Below are 21,536 nucleotides of genomic sequence, written 5' to 3' on the forward strand. Positions count from 1 at the left end.
CAATTCACTGTGCGAAATGAATGGAGTGTTGCTTCACTTTCTAAATTATGTCCTTTCAGAGAAAATCACTTTCCTTTGAAAGTGCCTTAAGCAACTTGCAAGAATTCACAACAAACTCACATGCGTTTCTCTGAAAGAGAAGAAGTCTGTTCCAACACTTCAATTCACTGTGCGAAGTGAATGGAGTGTTGCTTCACTTTCTAAATGCTGTCCTTTCAGAGAAAATCACTTTCCTTTGAAAGTGCCTTAAGCTACTTACAAGCATTCACCAGAAACTCACATGCGTTTCTCTGAAAGAGTAGCAGTGTGTTCCAATACTTCAATTCACTCTGCGAAGTGAATGGAGTGTTGCTTCACTTTCTAAATGCTGTCCTTTCAGAGAAAATCACTTTCCTTTGAAAGTGCCTTATGCTACTTGCAAGCATTAGGAAGAAACTCACATGCGTTTCTCTGAAAGAGAAGCAGTCTGTTCCAACACTTCAATTCACTGTGCGAAGTGAATGGAGTGTTGCTTCACTTTCTAAATGCTGTCCTTTCTGAGAAAATCACTTTCCTTTGAAAGTGCCTTAAGCTACTTACAAGCATTAGGAAGAAACTCATATGCGTTTCTCTGAAAGAGAAGCAGTCTGTTCCAACACTTCAATTCACTGTGTGAAGTGAATGGAGTGTTGCCTCACTTTCTAAATGCTGTCCTCTCAGAGAAAATCACTTTCCTTTGAAAGTGCCTTAAGCTACTTACAAGCATTCAACAGAAACTCACATGCGTTTCTCTGAAAGTGAAGCAGTCTGTTCCAACACTTCAATTCACTGTGCGAAGTGAATGGAGTGTTGCTTCACTTTCTAAATGCTGTCCTTTCAGAGAAAATCACTTTCCTTTGAAAGTGACTTAAGCTACTTACAAGCATTCAACAGAAACTCACATGCATTTCTCTGAAAAAGAAGCAGTCTGTTCCAACACTTCAATTCACTGTGCGAAGTGAATGGAGTGTTGCTTCACTTTCTAAATTATGTCCTTTCAGAGAAAATCACTTTCCTTTGAAAGTGCCTTAAGCAACTTGCAAGAATTCACAACAAACTCACATGCGTTTCTCTGAAAGAGAAGCAGTCTGTTCCAACTCTTCAATTCACTGTGCGAAGTGAATGGAGTGTTGCTTCACTTTCTAAATGCTGTCCTTTCAGAGAAAATCACTTTCCTTTGAAAGTGCCTTAAGCTACTTACAAGCATTCAACAGAAACTCACATGCGTTTCTCTGAAAGAGAAGCAGTCTGTTCCAATACTTCAATTCACTCTGCGAAGTGAATGGAGTGTTTCTTCACTTTCTAAATGCTGTTCTTTAAGAGAAAATCACTTTCCTTTGAAAGTGCCTTAAATTACTTTCAAGCATTCACAAAAAACTCACATGCGTTTCTCTGAAAGAGAAGCAGTCTGTTCCAACACTTCAATTCACTGTGCGAAGTGAATGGAGTGTTGCTTCACTTTCTAAATGCTGTCCTTTCTGAGAAAATCACTTTCCTTTGAAAGTGCCTTGAGCTACTTGCAAGCATTAGGAAGAAACTCACATGCGTTTCTCTGAAAGAGAAGCAGTCTATTCCAACACTTCAATTCACTGTGCGAAGTGAATGGAGTGTTGCTTCACTTTCTAAATGCTGTCCTTTCAGAGAAAATCACTTTCCTTTGAAAGTGCCTTAAGCTACTTACAAGCATTCAACAGAAACTCATATGCGTTTCTCTGAAAGTAAGCAGTCTGTTCCAACACTTCAATTCACTGTGCGAAGTGAATGGAGTGTTGCATCACTTTCTAAATGCTGTCCTTTCAGAGAAAATCACTTTCCTTTGAAAGTGCCTTAAGCTACTTACAAGCATTCAACAGAAACTCACATGCATATCTCTGAAAGAGAAGCAGTCTGTTCCAACACTTCAATTCACTGTGCGAAATGAATGGAGTGTTGCTTCACTTTCTAAATTATGTCCTTTCAGAGAAAATCACTTTCCTTTGAAAGTGCCTTAAGCAACTTGCAAGAATTCACAACAAACTCACATGCGTTTCTCTGAAAGAGAAGCAGTCTGTTCCAACACTTCAATTCACTGTGCGAAGTGAATGGAGTGTTGCTTCACTTTCTAAATGCTGTCCTTTCAGAGAAAATCACTTTCCTTTGAAAGTGCCTTAAGCTACTTACAAGCATTCAACAGAAACTCACATGCGTTTCTCTGAAAGAGAAGCAGTCTGTTCCAATACTTCAATTCACTCTGCGAAGTGAATGGAGTGTTTCTTCACTTTCTAAATGCTGTTCTTTAAGAGAAAATCACTTTCCTTTGAAAGTGCCTTAAACAACTTTCAAGCATTCACAAAAAACTCACATGCGTTTCTCTGAAACAGAAGCAGTCTGTTCCAACACTTCAATTCACTGTGCGAAGTGAATGGAGTGTTGCTTCACTTTCTAAATACTGCCCAATCAGAGAAAATCACTTTCCTTTGAAAGTGCCTTGAGCTACTTGCAAGCATTAGGAAGAAACTCACATGCGTTTCTCTGAAAGAGAAGCAGTCTGTTCCAACACTTCAATTCACTGTGCGAAGTGAATGGAGTGTTGCTTCACTTTCTAAATGCTGTCCTTTCAGAGAAAATCACTTTCCTTTGAAAGTGCCTTAAGCTACTTACAAGCATTCAACAGAAACTCACATGCATTTCTCTGAAAGAGAAGCAGTCTGTTCCAACACTTCAATTCACTGTGCGAAGTGAATGGAGTGTTGCCTCACTTTCTAAATGCTGTCCTTTCAGAGAAAATCACTTTCCATTGAAAGTGCCCAAAACTACTTTCGAGCATTCACAAAAAACTCACATGCGTTTCTCTGAAAGAGAAGCAGTCTGTTCCAACACTTCAATTCAGTGTGCGAAGTGAATATAGTGTTGCTTCACTTTCTAAATGCTGTCCTTTCAGAGAAAATCACTTTCCTTTGAAAGTGCCTTAAGCTACATGCAAGCATTAGGAAGAAACTCACATGCATTTCTCTGAAAGAGAAGCAGTCTGTTCCAACACTTCAATTCACTGTGCGAAGTGAATGGAGTGTTGCTTCACTTTCTAAATGCTGTCCTCTCAGAGAAAATCACTTTCCTTTGAAAGTGCCTTAAGCTACTTACAAGCATTCAACAGAAACTCATATGCGTTTCTCTGAAAGTAAGCAGTCTGTTCCAACACTTCAATTCACTGTGCGAAGTGAATGGAGTGTTGCATCACTTTCTAAATGCTGTCCTTTCAGAGAAAATCACTTTCCTTTGAAAGTGCCTTAAGCTACTTACAAGCATTCAACAGAAACTCACATGCATATCTCTGAAAGAGAAGCAGTCTGTTCCAACACTTCAATTCACTGTGCGAAATGAATGGAGTGTTGCTTCACTTTCTAAATTATGTCCTTTCAGAGAAAATCACTTTCCTTTGAAAGTGCCTTAAGCAACTTGCAAGAATTCACAACAAACTCACATGCGTTTCTCTGAAAGAGAAGCAGTCTGTTCCAACACTTCAATTCACTGTGCGAAGTGAATGGAGTGTTGCTTCACTTTCTAAATGCTGTCCTTTCAGAGAAAATCACTTTCCTTTGAAAGTGCCTTAAGCTACTTACAAGCATTCACCAGAAACTCACATGCGTTTCTCTGAAAGAGAAGCAGTCTGTTCCAATACTTCAATTCACTCTGCGAAGTGAATGGAGTGTTGCTTCACTTTCTAAATGCTGTCCTTTCAGAGAAAATTACTTTCCTTACAAAGTGCCTTAAGCTACTTACAAGCATTCAACAGAAACTCACACGCGTTTCTCTGAAAGAGAAGCAGTCTGTTCCAACACTTCAATTCAATGTGCGAAGTGAATGGAGTGTTGCTTCACTTTCTAAATGCTGTCCTGTCAGAGAAAATCACTTTCCTTTGAAAGTGCCTTAAGCTACTTACAAGCATTCAACAGAAACTCACATGCATTTCTCTGAAAGAGAAGCAGTCTGTTCCAACACTTCAATTCACTGTGCGAAGTGAATGGAGTGTTGCCTCACTTTCTAAATGCTGTCCTTTCAGAGAAAATCACTTTCCATTGAAAGTGCCCAAAACTACTTTCGAGCATTCACAAAAAACTCACATGCGTTTCTCTGAAAGAGAAGCAGTCTGTTCCAACACTTCAATTCAGTGTGCGAAGTGAATATAGTGTTGCTTCACTTTCTAAATGCTGTCCTTTCAGAGAAAATCACTTTCCTTTGAAAGTGCCTTAAGCTACATGCAAGCATTAGGAAGAAACTCACTTGCATTTCTCTGAAAGAGAAGCAGTCTGTTCCAACACTTCAATTCACTGTGCGAAGTGAATGGAGTGTTGCTTCACTTTCTAAATGCTGTCCTCTCAGAGAAAATCACTTTCCTTTGAAAGTGCCTTAAGCTACTTACAAGCATTCAACAGAAACTCATATGCGTTTCTCTGAAAGTAAGCAGTCTGTTCCAACACTTCAATTCACTGTGCGAAGTGAATGGAGTGTTGCATCACTTTCTAAATGCTGTCCTTTCAGAGAAAATCACTTTCCTTTGAAAGTGCCTTAAGCTACTTACAAGCATTCAACAGAAACTCACATGCATATCTCTGAAAGAGAAGCAGTCTGTTCCAACACTTCAATTCACTGTGCGAAATGAATGGAGTGTTGCTTCACTTTCTAAATTATGTCCTTTCAGAGAAAATCACTTTCCTTTGAAAGTGCCTTAAGCAACTTGCAAGAATTCACAACAAACTCACATGCGTTTCTCTGAAAGAGAAGCAGTCTGTTCCAACACTTCAATTCACTGTGCGAAGTGAATGGAGTGTTGCTTCACTTTCTAAATGCTGTCCTTTCAGAGAAAATCACTTTCCTTTGAAAGTGCCTTAAGCTACTTACAAGCATTCAACAGAAACTCACATGCGTTTCTCTGAAAGAGAAGCAGTCTGTTCCAATACTTCAATTCACTCTGCGAAGTGAATGGAGTGTTTCTTCACTTTCTAAATGCTGTTCTTTAAGAGAAAATCACTTTCCTTTGAAAGTGCCTTAAACAACTTTCAAGCATTCACAAAAAACTCACATGCGTTTCTCTGAAAGAGAAGCAGTCTGTTCCAACACTTCAATTCACTGTGCGAAGTGAATGGAGTGTTGCTTCACTTTCTAAATGCTGTCCTTTCTGAGAAAATCACTTTCCTTTGAAAGTGCCTTGAGCTACTTGCAAGCATTAGGAAGAAACTCACATGCGTTTCTCTGAAAGAGAAGCAGTCTGTTCCAACACTTCAATTCACTGTGCGAAGTGAATGGAGTGTTGCTTCACTTTCTAAATGCTGTCCTTTCAGAGAAAATCACTTTCCTTTGAAAGTGCCTTAAGCTACTTACAAGCATTCAACAGAAACTCACATGCATTTCTCTGAAAGAGAAGCAGTCTGTTCCAACACTTCAATTCACTGTGCGAAGTGAATGGAGTGTTGCCTCACTTTCTAAATGCTGTCCTTTCAGAGAAAATCACTTTCCATTGAAAGTGCCCAAAACTACTTTCGAGCATTCACAAAAAACTCACATGCGTTTCTCTGAAAGAGAAGCAGTCTGTTCCAACACTTCAATTCAGTGTGCGAAGTGAATATAGTGTTGCTTCACTTTCTAAATGCTGTCCTTTCAGAGAAAATCACTTTCCTTTGAAAGTGCCTTAAGCTACATGCAAGCATTAGGAAGAAACTCACATGCATTTCTCTGAAAGAGAAGCAGTCTGTTCCAACACTTCAATTCACTGTGCGAAGTGAATGGAGTGTTGCTTCACTTTCTAAATGCTGTCCTCTCAGAGAAAATCACTTTCCTTTGAAAGTGCCTTAAGCTACTTACAAGCATTCAACAGAAACTCATATGCGTTTCTCTGAAAGTAAGCAGTCTGTTCCAACACTTCAATTCACTGTGCGAAGTGAATGGAGTGTTGCATCACTTTCTAAATGCTGTCCTTTCAGAGAAAATCACTTTCCTTTGAAAGTGCCTTAAGCTACTTACAAGCATTCAACAGAAACTCACATGCATATCTCTGAAAGAGAAGCAGTCTGTTCCAACACTTCAATTCACTGTGCGAAATGAATGGAGTGTTGCTTCACTTTCTAAATTATGTCCTTTCAGAGAAAATCACTTTCCTTTGAAAGTGCCTTAAGCAACTTGCAAGAATTCACAACAAACTCACATGCGTTTCTCTGAAAGAGAAGCAGTCTGTTCCAACACTTCAATTCACTGTGCGAAGTGAATGGAGTGTTGCTTCACTTTCTAAATGCTGTCCTTTCAGAGAAAATCACTTTCCTTTGAAAGTCCCTTAAGCTACTTACAAGAATTCACCAGAAACTCACATGCGTTTCTCTGAAAGAGAAGCAGTCTGTTCCAATACTTCAATTCACTCTGCGAAGTGAATGGAGTGTTGCTTCACTTTCTAAATGCTGTCCTTTCAGAGAAAATTACTTTCCTTACAAAGTGCCTTAAGCTACTTACAAGCATTCAACAGAAACTCACACGCGTTTCTCTGAAAGAGAAGCAGTCTGTTCCAACACTTCAATTCAATGTGCGAAGTGAATGGAGTGTTGCTTCACTTTCTAAATGCTGTCCTGTCAGAGAAAATCACTTTCTTTGAAAGTGCCTTAAGCTACTTACAAGAATTCACAAGTAACTCACATGCGTTTCTCTGAAAGAGAAGCAGTCTGTTCCAACACTTCAATTCACTGTGAGAAGTGAATGGAGTGTTGCTTCACTTTCTAAATGCTGTCCTTTCAGAGAAAATCACTTTCCTTTGAAAGTGCCTTAAGCTTCTTACAAGCATTCACCAGAAACTCACATGCGTTTCTCTGAAAGAGAAGCAGGGTGTTCCAATACTTCAATTCACTCTGCGAAGTGAATGGAGTGTTGCTTCACTTTCTAAATGCTGTCCTTTCAGAGAAAATCACTTTCCTTTGAAAGTGCCTTATGCTACTTGCAAGCATTAGGAAGAAACTCACATGCGTTTCTCTGAAAGAGAAGCAGTCTGTTCCAACACTTCAATTCACTGTGCGAAGTGAATGGAGTGTTGCTTCACTTTCTAAATGCTGTCCTTTCTGAGAAAATCACTTTCCTTTGAAAGTGCCTTAAGCTACTTACAAGCATTAGGAAGAAACTCATATGCGTTTCACTGAAAGAGAAGCAGTCTGTTCCAACACTTCAATTCACTGTGTGAAGTGAATGGAGTGTTGCCTCACTTTCTAAATGCTGTCCTCTCAGAGAAAATCACTTTCCTTTGAAAGTGCCTTAAGCTACTTACAAGCATTCAACAGAAACTCACATGCGTTTCTCTGAAAGTGAAGCAGTCTGTTCCAACACTTCAATTCACTGTGCGAAGTGAATGGAGTGTTGCTTCACTTTCTAAATACTGTCCTTTCAAAGAAAATCACTTTCCTTTGAAAGTGCCTTAAGCTACTTACAAGCATTCAACAGAAACTCACATGCATTTCTCTGAAAAAGAAGCAGTCTGTTCCAACACTTCAATTCACTGTGCGAAGTGAATGGAGTGTTGCTTCACTTTCTAAATTATGTCCTTTCAGAGAAAATCACTTTCCTTTGAAAGTGCCTTAAGCAACTTACAAAAATTCACAACAAACTCACATGCGTTTCTCTGAAAGAGAAGCAGTCTGTTCCAACACTTCAATTCAATGTGCGAAGTGAATGGAGTGTTGCTTCACTTTCTAAATGCTGTCCTTTCAGAGAAAATCACTTTCCTTTGAAAGTGCCTTAAGCTACTTACAAGCATTCAACAGAAACTCACATGCGTTTCTCTGAAAGAGAAGCAGTCTGTTCCAATACTTCAATTCACTCTGCGAAGTGAATGGAGTGTTTCTTCACTTTCTAAATGCTGTTCTTTAAGAGAAAATCACTTTCCTTTGAAAGTGCCTTAAACTACTTTCAAGCATTCACAAAAAACTCACATGCGTTTCTCTGAAAGAGAAGCAGTCTGTTCCAACACTTCAATTCACTGTGCGAAGTGAATGGAGTGTTGCTTCACTTTCTAAATGCTGTCCTTTCTGAGAAAATCACTTTCCTTTGAAAGTGCCTTGAGCTACTTGCAAGCATTAGGAAGAAACTCACATGCGTTTCTCTGAAAGAGAAGCAGTCTGTTCCAACACTTCAATTCACTGTGCGAAGTGAATGGAGTGTTGCTTCACTTTCTAAATGCTGTCCTTTCAGAGAAAATCACTTTCCTTTGAAAGTGCCTTAAGCTACTTACAAGCATTCAACAGAAACTCACATGCATTTCTCTGAAAGAGAAGCAGTCTGTTCCAACACTTCAATTCACTGTGCGAAGTGAATGGAGTGTTGCCTCACTTTCTAAATGCTGTCCTTTCAGAGAAAATCACTTTCCATTGAAAGTGCCCAAAACTACTTTCGAGCATTCACAAAAAACTCACATACGTTTCTCTGAAAGAGAAGCAGTCTGTTCCAACACTTCAATTCAGTGTGCGAAGTGAATATAGTGTTGCTTCACTTTCTAAATGCTGTCCTTTCAGAGAAAATCACTTTCCTTTGAAAGTGCCTTAAGCTACTTGCAAGCATTAGGAAGAAACTCACATGCATTTCTCTGAAAGAGAAGCAGTCTGTTCCAACACTTCAATTCACTGTGCGAAGTGAATGGAGTGTTGCTTCACTTTCTAAATGCTGTCCTCTCAGAGAAAATCACTTTCCTTTGAAAGTGCCTTAAGCTACTTACAAGCATTCAACAGAAACTCATATGCGTTTCTCTGAAAGTAAGCAGTCTGTTCCAACACTTCAATTCACTGTGCGAAGTGAATGGAGTGTTGCATCACTTTCTAAATGCTGTCCTTTCAGAGAAAATCACTTTCCTTTGAAAGTGCCTTAAGCTACTTACAAGCATTCAACAGAAACTCACATGCATATCTCTGAAAGAGAAGCAGTCTGTTCCAACACTTCAATTCACTGTGCGAAATGAATGGAGTGTTGCTTCACTTTCTAAATTATGTCCTTTCAGAGAAAATCACTTTCCTTTGAAAGTGCCTTAAGCAACTTGCAAGAATTCACAACAAACTCACATGCGTTTCTCTGAAAGAGAAGCAGTCTGTTCCAACACTTCAATTCACTGTGCGAAGTGAATGGAGTGTTGCTTCACTTTCTAAATGCTGTCCTTTCGGAGAAAATCACTTTCCTTTGAAAGTGCCTTAAGCTACTTGCAAGCATTAAGAAGAAACTCACATGCGTTTCTCTGAAAGAGAAGCAGTCTGTTCCAACACTTCAATTCAATGTGCGAAGTGAATGGAGTGTTACTTCACTCTCTAAATGCTGTCCTTTCAGAGAAAATCACTTTCCTTTGAAAGTGCCTTAAGCTACTTACAAGCATTCAACAGAAACTCACATGCATTTCTCTGAAATAGAAGCAATCTGTTCCAACACTTCAATTCTCTGTGCGAAGTGAATGGAGTGTTGCTTCACTTTCTAAATGCTGTCCTTTCAGAGAAAATCACTTTCTTTTGAAAGTGCCTTAAGCTACTTGCAAGCATTAGGAAGAAACTCACATGCGTTTCTCTGAAAGAGAAGCAGTCTGTTCCAACACTTCAATTCACTGTGTGAAGTGAATGGAGTGCTGCCTCACTTTCTAAATGCTGTCCTTTCAGAGAAAATCACTTTCCTTTGAAAGTGCCTTAAGCTACTTACAGGCATTCACCAGAAACTCACATGCATTTCTCTGAAAGAGAAGCAGTCTGTTCCAACACTTCAATTCACTGTTCGAAGTGAATGGAGTGTTGCTTCACTTTCTAAATGCTGTCCTTTCAGAGAAAATCACTTTCCTTTGAAAGTGCCTTAAGCTACTTACAAGCATTCACCACAAACTCACATGCGTTTCTCTGAAAGAGAAGCAGTCTGTTCCAACACTTCAATTCACTGTGCGAAGTGAATGGAGTGTTGCTTCACTTTCTAAATGCTGTCCTTTCAGAGAAAATCACTTTCCTTTGAAAGTGCCTTAAGCAACTTGCAAGCATTAGGAAGAAACTCACATGCGTTTCTCTGAAAGTGAAGCAGTCTGTTCCAACACTTAAATTCACTCTGCGAAGTGAATGGAGTGTTGCTTCACTTTCTAAATGCTGTCCTTTCAGAGAAAATCACTTTCCTTTGAAAGTGCCTTAAGCTACTTACAAGCATTCAACAGAAACTCACATGCATTTCTCTGAAAGAGAAGCAGTCTGTTCCAACACTTCAATTAACTGTGCGAAGTGAATGGAGTGTTGCTTCACTTTCTAAATGCTGTCCTTTCAGAGAAAATCACTTTCCATTTAAAGTGCCCAAAACTACATTCGAGCATTCACAAAAAACTCTCAAGCGTTTCTCTGAAAGAGAAGCAGTCTGTTCCAACACTTCAATTCAGTGTGCGAAGTGAATATAGTGTTGCTTCAGTTTCTAAATGCTGTCCTTTCAGAGAAAATCACTTTCCTTTGAAAGTGCCTTAAGCTACTTGCAAGCATTAGGAAGAAACTCACATGCGTTTCTCTGAAAGAGAAGCAGTCTTTTCCAAAACTTCAATTCACTGTGCGAAGTGAATGGAGTGTTGCTTCACTTTCTAAATGCTGTCCTCTCAGAGAAAATCACTTTCCTTTGAAAGTGCCTTAAGCTACTTACAAGCATTCAACAGAAACTCACATGCGTTTCTCTGAAAGTAAAGGAGTCTGTTCCAACACTTCAAATCACTGTGCGAAGTGAATGGAGTGTTGCATCACTTTCTAAATGCTGTCCTTTCAGAGAAAATCACTTTCCTTTGAAAGTACCTTAAGCTACTTACAAGCATTCAACAGAAACTCACATGCATATCTCTGAAAGAAAAGCAGTCTGTTCCAACACTTCAATTCACTGTGCGAAGTGAATGGAGTGTTGCTTCACTTTCTAAATTATGTCCTTTCAGAGAAAATCACTTTCCTTTGAAAGTGCCTTAAGCAACTTGCAAGAATTCACAACAAACTCACATGCGTTTCTCTGAAAGAGAAGCAGTCTGTTCCAACACTTCAATTCAATGTGCGAAGTGAATGGAGTGTTGCTTCACTTTCTAAATGCTGTCCTTTCAGAGAAAATCACTTTCCTTTGAAAGTGCCTTAAGCTACTTGCAAGCATTAGGAAGAAACTCACAAGCGTTTCTCTGAAAGAGAAGCAGTCTGTTCCAACACTTCAATTCACTGTGCGAAGTGAATGGAGTGTTGCTTCACTTTCTAAATGCTGTCCTTTCAGAAAAAATCACTATCCTTTGAAAGTGCCTAAAGCTACTTGCAAGCATTAGGAAGAAACTCACATGTGTTTCTCTGAAAGAGAAGCAGTCTGTTCCAAAACTTCAATTCACTGTGTGAAGTGAATGGAGTGTTGCCTCACTTTCTAAATGCTGTCCTTTCAGAGAAAATCACTTTCCTTTGAAAGTGCCTTAAGCTACTTACAAGCATTCAACAGAAACTCACATGCGTTTCTCTGAAAGAGAAGCAGTCTGTTCCAACACTTCAATTCAATGTGCGAAGTGAATGGACTGTTGCTTCACTTTCTAAATGCTGTCCTTTCAGAGACAATCACTTTCCTTTGAAAGTGCCTTAAGCTACTTGCAAGCATTAGGAAGAAACTCACATGCGTTTCTCTGAAAGAGAAGCAGTCTGTTCCAACACTTCAATTCACTGTGCGAAATGAATGGAGTGTTGCTTCACTTTCTAAATGCTGTCCTCTCAGAGAAAATCACTTTCCTTTGAAAGTGCCTTAAGCTACTTACAAGCATTCAACAGAAACTCACATGCGTTTCTCTGAAAGTAAAGGAGTCTGTTCCAATACTTCAAATCACTGTGCGAAGTGAATGGAGTGTTGCATCACTTTCTAAATGCTGTCCTTTCAGAGAAAATCACTTTCCTTTGAAAGTGCCTTAAGCTACTTTACAAGCATTCAACAGAAACTCACATGCATATCTCTGAAAGAAAAGCAGTCTGTTCCAACACTTCAATTCACTGTGCGAAGTGAATGGAGTGTTGCTTCACTTTCTAAATTATGTCCTTTCAGAGAAAATCACTTTCCTTTGAAAGTGCCTTAAGCAACTTGCAAGAATTCACAACAAACTCACATGCGTTTCTCTGAAAGAGAAGCAGTCTGTTCCAACACTTCAATTCAATGTGCGAAGTGAATGGAGTGTTGCTTCACTTTCTAAATGCTGTCTTTCAGAGAAAATCACTTTCCTTTGAAAGTGCCTTAAGCTACTTACAAGCATTCACCAGAAACTCACATGCATTTCTCTGAAAGAGAAGTAGTCTGTTCCAATACTTCAATTCACTCTGCGAAGTGAATGGAGTGTTGCTTCACTTTCTAAATGCTGTCCTTTCAGAGAAAATCACTTTCCTTTCAAAGTGCCTTAAGCTACTTACAAGCATTCAACAGAAACTCACATGCGTTTCTCTGAAAGAGAAGCAGTCTGTTACAACCCTTCAATTCAATGTGCGAAGTGAATGGAGTGTTGCTTCACTTTCTAAATGCTGTCCTTTCAGAGAAAATCACTTTCCTTTGAAAGTGCCTTAAGCTACTTGCAAGCATTAGGAAGAAACTCACATGCGTTTCTCTGAAAGAGAAGCAGTCTGTTCTAACACTTCAATTCACTGTGCGAAGTGAATGGAGTGTTGCTTCACTTTCTAAATACTGTCCAATCAGAGAAAATCACTTTCCTTTGAAAGTGCCTTAAGCTACTTGCAAGCATTAGGAAGAAACTCACATGCATTTCTCTGAAAGAGAAGCAGTCTGTTCCAACCCTTCAATTCACTGTGCGAAGTGAATGTAGTGTTCCCTCACTTTCTAAATGCTGTCCTTTCAGAGAAAATCACTTTCCATTGAAAGTGCCCAAAACTACTTTCGAGCATTCACAAAAAACTCACAAGCGTTTCTCTGAAAGATAAGCAGTCTGTTCCAACACTTCAATTCAGTGTGCGAAGTGAATATAGTGTTGCTTCACTTTCTAAATGCTGTCCTTTCAGAGAAAATCACTTTCCTTTGAAAGTGCCTTAAGCTACTTGCAAGCATTAGGAAGAAACTCACATGCGTTTCTCTGAAAGAGAAGCAGTCTGTTCCAACACTTCAATTCACTGTGCGAAGTGAATGGAGTGTTGCTTCACTTTCTAAATGCTGTCCTCTCAGAGAAAATCACTTTCCTTTGAAAGTGCCTTAAGCTACTTACAAGCATTCAACAGAAACTCACATGCGTTTCTCTGAAAGTAAAGGAGTCTGTTCCAACACTTCAAATCACTGTGCGAAGTGAATGGAGTGTTGCATCACTTTCTAAATGCTGTCCTTTCAGAGAAAATCACTTTCCTTTGAAAGTGCCTTAAGCTACTTACAAGCATTCAACAGAAACTCACATGCATATCTCTGAAAGAAAAGCAGTCTGTTCCAACACTTCAATTCACTGTGCGAAGTGAATGGAGTGTTGCTTCCCTTTCTAAATTATGTCCTTTCAGAGAAAATCACTTTCCTTTGAAAGTGCCTTAAGCAACTTGCAAGAATTCACAACAAACTCACATGCGTTTACTGAAAGAGAAGCAGTCTGTTCCAACACTTTAATTCAATGTGCGAAGTGAATGGAGTGTTGCTTCACTTTCTAAATTATGTCCTTTCAGAGAAAATCACTTTCCTTTGAAAGTGCCTTAAGCTACTTACAAGCATTCACCAGAAACTCACATGCATTTCTCTGAAATAGAAGCAATCTGTTCCAACACTTCAATTCTCTGTGCGAAGTGAATGGAGTGTTGCTTCACTTTCTAAATGCTGTCCTTTCAGAGAAAATCACTTTCCTTTCAAAGTGCCTTAAGCTACTTACAAGCATTCAACAGAAACTCACATGCGTTTCTCTGAAAGAGAAGCAGTCTGTTACAACACTTCAATTCAATGTGCGAAGTGAATGGAGTGTTGCTTCACTTTCTAAATGCTGTCCTTTCAGAGAAAATCACTTTCCTTTGAAAGTGCCTTAAGCTACTTGCAAGCATTAGGAAGAAACTCACATGCGTTTCTCTGAAAGAGAAGCAGTCTGTTCTAACACTTCAATTCACTGTGCGAAGTGAATGGAGTGTTGCTTCACTTTCTAAATACTGTCCAATCAGAGAAAATCACTTTCCTTTGAAAGTGCCTTAAGCTACTTGCAAGCATTAGGAAGAAACTCACATGCATTTCTCTGAAAGAGAAGCAGTCTGTTCCAACCCTTCAATTCACTGTGCGAAGTGAATGTAGTGTTCCCTCACTTTCTAAATGCTGTCCTTTCAGAGAAAATCACTTTCCATTGAAAGTGCCCAAAACTACTTTCGAGCATTCACAAAAAACTCACAAGCGTTTCTCTGAAAGATAAGCAGTCTGTTCCAACACTTCAATTCAGTGTGCGAAGTGAATATAGTGTTGCTTCACTTTCTAAATGCTGTCCTTTCAGAGAAAATCACTTTCCTTTGAAAGTGCCTTAAGCTACTTGCAAGCATTAGGAAGAAACTCACATGCGTTTCTCTGAAAGAGAAGCAGTCTGTTCCAACACTTCAATTCACTGTGTGAAGTGAATGGAGTGGTGCCTCACTTTCTAAATGCTGTCATCTCAGAGAAAATCACTTTCCCTTGAAAGTGCCTTAAGCTACTTACAAGCATTCAACAGAAACTCACATGCGTTTCTCTGAAAGTAAAGGAGTCTGTTCCAACACTTCAAATCACTGTGCGAAGTGAATGGAGTGTTGCATCACTTTCTAAATGCTGTCCTTTCAGAGAAAATCACTTTCCTTTGAAAGTGCCTTAAGCTACTTACAAGCATTCAACAGAAACTCACATGCATTTCTCTGAAATAGAAGCAATCTGTTCCAACACTTCAATTCTCTGTGCGAAGTGAATGGAGTGTTGCTTCACTTTCTAAATGCTGTCCTTTCAGAGAAAATCACTTTCCTTTGAAAGTGCCTTAAGCTACTTACAAGCATTCACCAGAAACTCACATGCGTTTCTCTGAAAGAGAAGCAGTCTGTTCCAACACTTCAATTAACTGTGCGAAGTGAATGGAGTGTTGCTTCACTTTCTAAATGCTGTCCTTTCAGAGAAAATCACTTTCCTTTGAAAGTGCCTTAAGCTACTTGCAAGCATTAGGAAGAAACTCACATGCGTTTCTCTGAAAGAGAAGCAGTCTGTTCCAACACTTAAATTCACTGTGTGAAGTGAATGGAGTGTTGCCTCACTTTCTAAATGCTGTCATCTCAGAGAAAATCACTTTCCCTTGAAAGTGCCTTAAGCTACTTACAAGCATTCAACAGAAACTCACATGCGTTTCTCTGAAAGTAAAGGAGTCTGTTCCAATACTTCAAATCACTGTGCGAAGTGAATGGAGTGTTGCATCACTTTCTAAATGCTGTCCTTTCAGAGAAAATCACTTTCCTTTGAAAGTGCCTTAAGCTACTTTACAAGCATTCAACAGAAACTCACATGCATATCTCTGAAAGAAAAGCAGTCTGTTCCAACACTTCAATTCACTGTGCGAAGTGAATGGAGTGTTGCTTCACTTTCTAAATTATGTCCTTTCAGAGAAAATCACTTTCCTTTGAAAGTGCCTTAAGCAACTTGCAAGAATTCACAACAAACTCACATGCGTTTCTCTGAAAGAGAAGCAGTCTGTTCCAACACTTCAATTCAATGTGCGAAGTGAATGGAGTGTTGCTTCACTTTCTAAATGCTGTCCTTTCAGAGAAAATCACTTTCCTTTGAAAGTGCCTTAAGCTACTTACAAGCATTCACCAGAAACTCACATGCATTTCTCTGAAAGAGAAGTAGTCTGTTCCAATACTTCAATTCACTCTGCGAAGTGAATGGAGTGTTGCTTCACTTTCTAAATGCTGTCCTTTCAGAGAAAATCACTTTCCTTTCAAAGTGCCTTAAGCTACTTACAAGCATTCAACAGAAACTCACATGCGTTTCTCTGAAAGAGAAGCAGTCTGTTACAACCCTTCAATTCAATGTGCGAAGTGAATGGAGTGTTGCTTCACTTTCTAAATGCTGTCCTTTCAGAGAAAATCACTTTCCTTTGAAAGTGCCTTAAGCTACTTGCAAGCATTAGGAAGAAACTCACATGCGTTTCTCTGAAAGAGAAGCAGTCTGTTCTAACACTTCAATTCACTGTGCGAAGTGAATGGAGTGTTGCTTCACTTTCTAAATACTGTCCAATCAGAGAAAATCACTTTCCTTTGAAAGTGCCTTAAGCTACTTGCAAGCATTAGGAAGAAACTCACATGCATTTCTCTGAAAGAGAAGCAGTCTGTTCCAACCCTTCAATTCACTGTGCGAAGTGAATGTAGTGTTCCCTCACTTTCTAAATGCTGTCCTTTCAGAGAAAATCACTTTCCATTGAAAGTGCCCAAAACTACTTTCGAGCATTCACAAAAAACTCACAAGCGTTTCTCTGAAAGATAAGCAGTCTGTTCCAACACTTCAATTCAGTGTGCGAAGTGAATATAGTGTTGCTTCACTTTCTAAATGCTGTCCTTTCAGAGAAAATCACTTTCCTTTGAAAGTGCCTTAAGCTACTTGCAAGCATTAGGAAGAAACTCACATGCGTTTCTCTGAAAGAGAAGCAGTCTGTTCCAACACTTCAATTCACTGTGCGAAGTGAATGGAGTGTTGCTTCACTTTCTAAATGCTGTCCTCTCAGAGAAAATCACTTTCCTTTGAAAGTGCCTTAAGCTACTTACAAGCATTCAACAGAAACTCACATGCGTTTCTCTGAAAGTAAAGGAGTCTGTTCCAACACTTCAAATCACTGTGCGAAGTGAATGGAGTGTTGCATCACTTTCTAAATGCTGTCCTTTCAGAGAAAATCACTTTCCTTTGAAAGTGCCTTAAGCTACTTACAAGCATTCAACAGAAACTCACATGCATATCTCTGAAAGAAAAGCAGTCTGTTCCAACACTTCAATTCACTGTGCGAAGTGAATGGAGTGTTGCTTCCCTTTCTAAATTATGTCCTTTCAGAGAAAATCACTTTCCTTTGAAAGTGCCTTAAGCAACTTGCAAGAATTCACAACAAACTCACATGCGTTTACTGAAAGAGAAGCAGTCTGTTCCAACACTTTAATTCAATGTGCGAAGTGAATGGAGTGTTGCTTCACTTTCTAAATTATGTCCTTTCAGAGAAAATCACTTTCCTTTGAAAGTGCCTTAAGCTACTTACAAGCATTCACCAGAAACTCACATGCATTTCTCTGAAATAGAAGCAATCTGTTCCAACACTTCAATTCTCTGTGCGAAGTGAATGGAGTGTTGCTTCACTTTCTAAATGCTGTCCTTTCAGAGAAAATCACTTTCCTTTCAAAGTGCCTTAAGCTACTTACAAGCATTCAACAGAAACTCACATGCGTTTCTCTGAAAGAGAAGCAGTCTGTTACAACACTTCAATTCAATGTGCGAAGTGAATGGAGTGTTGCTTCACTTTCTAAATGCTGTCCTTTCAGAGAAAATCACTTTCCTTTGAAAGTGCCTTAAGCTACTTGCAAGCATTAGGAAGAAACTCACATGCGTTTCTCTGAAAGAGAAGCAGTCTGTTCTAACACTTCAATTCACTGTGCGAAGTGAATGGAGTGTTGCTTCACTTTCTAAATACTGTCCAATCAGAGAAAATCACTTTCCTTTGAAAGTGCCTTAAGCTACTTGCAAGCATTAGGAAGAAACTCACATGCATTTCTCTGAAAGAGAAGCAGTCTGTTCCAACCCTTCAATTCACTGTGCGAAGTGAATGTAGTGTTCCCTCACTTTCTAAATGCTGTCCTTTCAGAGAAAATCACTTTCCATTGAAAGTGCCCAAAACTACTTTCGAGCATTCACAAAAAACTCACAAGCGTTTCTCTGAAAGATAAGCAGTCTGTTCCAACACTTCAATTCAGTGTGCGAAGTGAATATAGTGTTGCTTCACTTTCTAAATGCTGTCCTTTCAGAGAAAATCACTTTCCTTTGAAAGTGCCTTAAGCTACTTGCAAGCATTAGGAAGAAACTCACATGCGTTTCTCTGAAAGAGAAGCAGTCTGTTCCAACACTTCAATTCACTGTGTGAAGTGAATGGAGTGTTGCCTCACTTTCTAAATGCTGTCATCTCAGAGAAAATCACTTTCCCTTGAAAGTGCCTTAAGCTACTTACAAGCATTCAACAGAAACTCACATGCGTTTCTCTGAAAGTAAAGGAGTCTGTTCCAACACTTCAAATCACTGTGCGAAGTGAATGGAGTGTTGCATCACTTTCTAAATGCTGTCCTTTCAGAGAAAATCACTTTCCTTTGAAAGTGCCTTAAGCTACTTACAAGCATTCAACAGAAACTCACATGCATTTCTCTGAAATAGAAGCAATCTGTTCCAACACTTCAATTCTCTGTGCGAAGTGAATGGAGTGTTGCTTCACTTTCTAAATGCTGTCCTTTCAGAGAAAATCACTTTCCTTTGAAAGTGCCTTAAGCTACTTACAAGCATTCACCAGAAACTCACATGCGTTTCTCTGAAAGAGAAGCAGTCTGTTCCAACACTTCAATTAACTGTGCGAAGTGAATGGAGTGTTGCTTCACTTTCTAAATGCTGTCCTTTCAGAGAAAATCACTTTCCTTTGAAAGTGCCTTAAGCTACTTGCAAGCATTAGGAAGAAACTCACATGCGTTTCTCTGAAAGAGAAGCAGTCTGTTCCAACACTTAAATTCACTGTGTGAAGTGAATGGAGTGTTGCCTCACTTTCTAAATGCTGTCATCTCAGAGAAAATCACTTTCCCTTGAAAGTGCCTTAAGCTACTTACAAGCATTCAACAGAAACTCACATGCGTTTCTCTGAAAGTAAAGGAGTCTGTTCCAATACTTCAAATCACTGTGCGAAGTGAATGGAGTGTTGCATCACTTTCTAAATGCTGTCCTTTCAGAGAAAATCACTTTCCTTTGAAAGTGCCTTAAGCTACTTTACAAGCATTCAACAGAAACTCACATGCATATCTCTGAAAGAAAAGCAGTCTGTTCCAACACTTCAATTCACTGTGCGAAGTGAATGGAGTGTTGCTTCACTTTCTAAATTATGTCCTTTCAGAGAAAATCACTTTCCTTTGAAAGTGCCTTAAGCAACTTGCAAGAATTCACAAGAAACTCACATGCGTTTCTCTGAAAGAGAAGCAGTCTGTTCCAACACTTCAATTCAATGTGCGAAGTGAATGGAGTGTTGCTTCACTTTCTAAATGCTGTCCTTTCAGAGAAAATCACTTTCCTTTGAAAGTGCCTTAAGCTACTTACAAGCATTCACCAGAAACTCACATGCATTTCTCTGAAAGAGAAGTAGTCTGTTCCAATACTTCAATTCACTCTGCGAAGTGAATGGAGTGTTGCTTCACTTTCTAAATGCTGTCCTTTCAGAGAAAATCACTTTCCTTTCAAAGTGCCTTAAGCTACTTACAAGCATTCAACAGAAACTCACATGCGTTTCTCTGAAAGAGAAGCAGTCTGTTACAACACTTCAATTCAATGTGCGAAGTGAATGGAGTGTTGCTTCACTTTCTAAATGCTGTCCTTTCAGAGAAAATCACTTTCCTTTGAAAGTGCCTTAAGCTACTTGCAAGCATTAGGAAGAAACTCACATGCGTTTCTCTGAAAGAGAAGCAGTCTGTTCTAACACTTCAATTCACTGTGCGAAGTGAATGGAGTGTTGCTTCACTTTCTAAATACTGTCCAATCAGAGAAAATCACTTTCCTTTGAAAGTGCCTTAAGCTACTTGCAAGCATTAGGAAGAAACTCACATGCATTTCTCTGAAAGAGAAGCAGTCTGTTCCAACCTATCAATTCACTGTGCGAAGTGAATGTAGTGTTCCCTCACTTTCTAAATGCTGTCCTTTCAGAGAAAATCACTTTCCATTGAAAGTGCCCAAAACTACTTTCGAGCATTCACAAAAAACTCACAAGCGTTTCTCTGAAAGATAAGCAGTCTGTTCCAACACTTCAATTCAGTGTGCGAAGTGAATATAGTGTTGCTTCACTTTCTAAATGCTGTCCTTTCAGAGAAAATCACTTTCCTTTGAAAGTGCCTTAAGCTACTTGCAAGCATTAGGAAGAAACTCACATGCGTTTCTCTGAAAGAGAAGCAGTCTGTTCCAACACTTCAATTCACTGTGCGAAGTGAATGGAGTGTTGCTTCACTTTCTAAATGCTGTCCTCTCAGAGAAAATCACTTTCCTTTGAAAGTGCCTTAAGCTACTTACAAGCATTCAACAGAAACTCACATGCGTTTCTCTGAAAGTAAAGGAGTCTGTTCCAACACTTCAAATCACTGTGCGAAGTGAATGGAGTGTTGCATCACTTTCTAAATGCTGTCCTTTCAGAGAAAATCACTTTCCTTTGAAAGTGCCTTAAGCTACTTACAAGCATTCAACAGAAACTCACATGCATATCTCTGAAAGAAAAGCAGTCTGTTCCAACACTTCAATTCACTGTGCGAAGTGAATGGAGTGTTGCTTCCCTTTCTAAATTATGTCCTTTCAGAGAAAATCACTTTCCTTTGAAAGTGCCTTAAGCAACTTGCAAGAATTCACAACAAACTCACATGCGTTTACTGAAAGAGAAGCAGTCTGTTCCAACACTTTAATTCAATGTTCGAAGTGAATGGAGTGTTGCTTCACTTTCTAAATTATGTCCTTTCAGAGAAAATCACTTTCCTTTGAAAGTGCCTTAAGCTACTTACAAGCATTCACCAGAAACTCACATGCATTTCTCTGAAATAGAAGCAATCTGTTCCAACACTTCAATTCTCTGTGCGAAGTGAATGGAGTGTTGCTTCACTTTCTAAATGCTGTCCTTTCAGAGAAAATCACTTTCCTTTCAAAGTGCCTTAAGCTACTTACAAGCATTCAACAGAAACTCACATGCGTTTATCTGAAAGAGAAGCAGTCTGTTACAACACTTCAATTCAATGTGCGAAGTGAATGGAGTGTTGCTTCACTTTCTAAATGCTGTCCTTTCAGAGAAAATCACTTTCCTTTGAAAGTGCCTTAAGCTACTTGCAAGCATTAGGAAGAAACTCACATGCGTTTCTCTGAAAGAGAAGCAGTCTGTTCTAACACTTCAATTCACTGTGCGAAGTGAATGGAGTGTTGCTTCACTTTCTAAATACTGTCCAATCAGAGAAAATCACTTTCCTTTGAAAGTGCCTTAAGCTACTTGCAAGCATTAGGAAGAAACTCACATGCATTTCTCTGAAAGAGAAGCAGTCTGTTCCAACCCTTCAATTCACTGTGCGAAGTGAATGTAGTGTTAACTCACTTTCTAAATGCTGTCCTTTCAGAGAAAATCACTTTCCATTGAAAGTGCCCAAAACTACTTTCGAGCATTCACAAAAAACTCACAAGCGTTTCTCTGAAAGATAAGCAGTCTGTTCCAACACTTCAATTCAGTGTGCGAAGTGAATATAGTGTTGCTTCACTTTCTAAATGCTGTCCTTTCAGAGAAAATCACTTTCCTTTGAAAGTGCCTTAAGCTACTTGCAAGC

This window comes from Myodes glareolus, chromosome 7 (assembly GCF_982192425.1).
Source record: "Myodes glareolus chromosome 7, mMyoGla1.1, whole genome shotgun sequence".
Classification (NCBI taxonomy): domain Eukaryota; kingdom Metazoa; phylum Chordata; class Mammalia; order Rodentia; family Cricetidae; genus Myodes; species Myodes glareolus.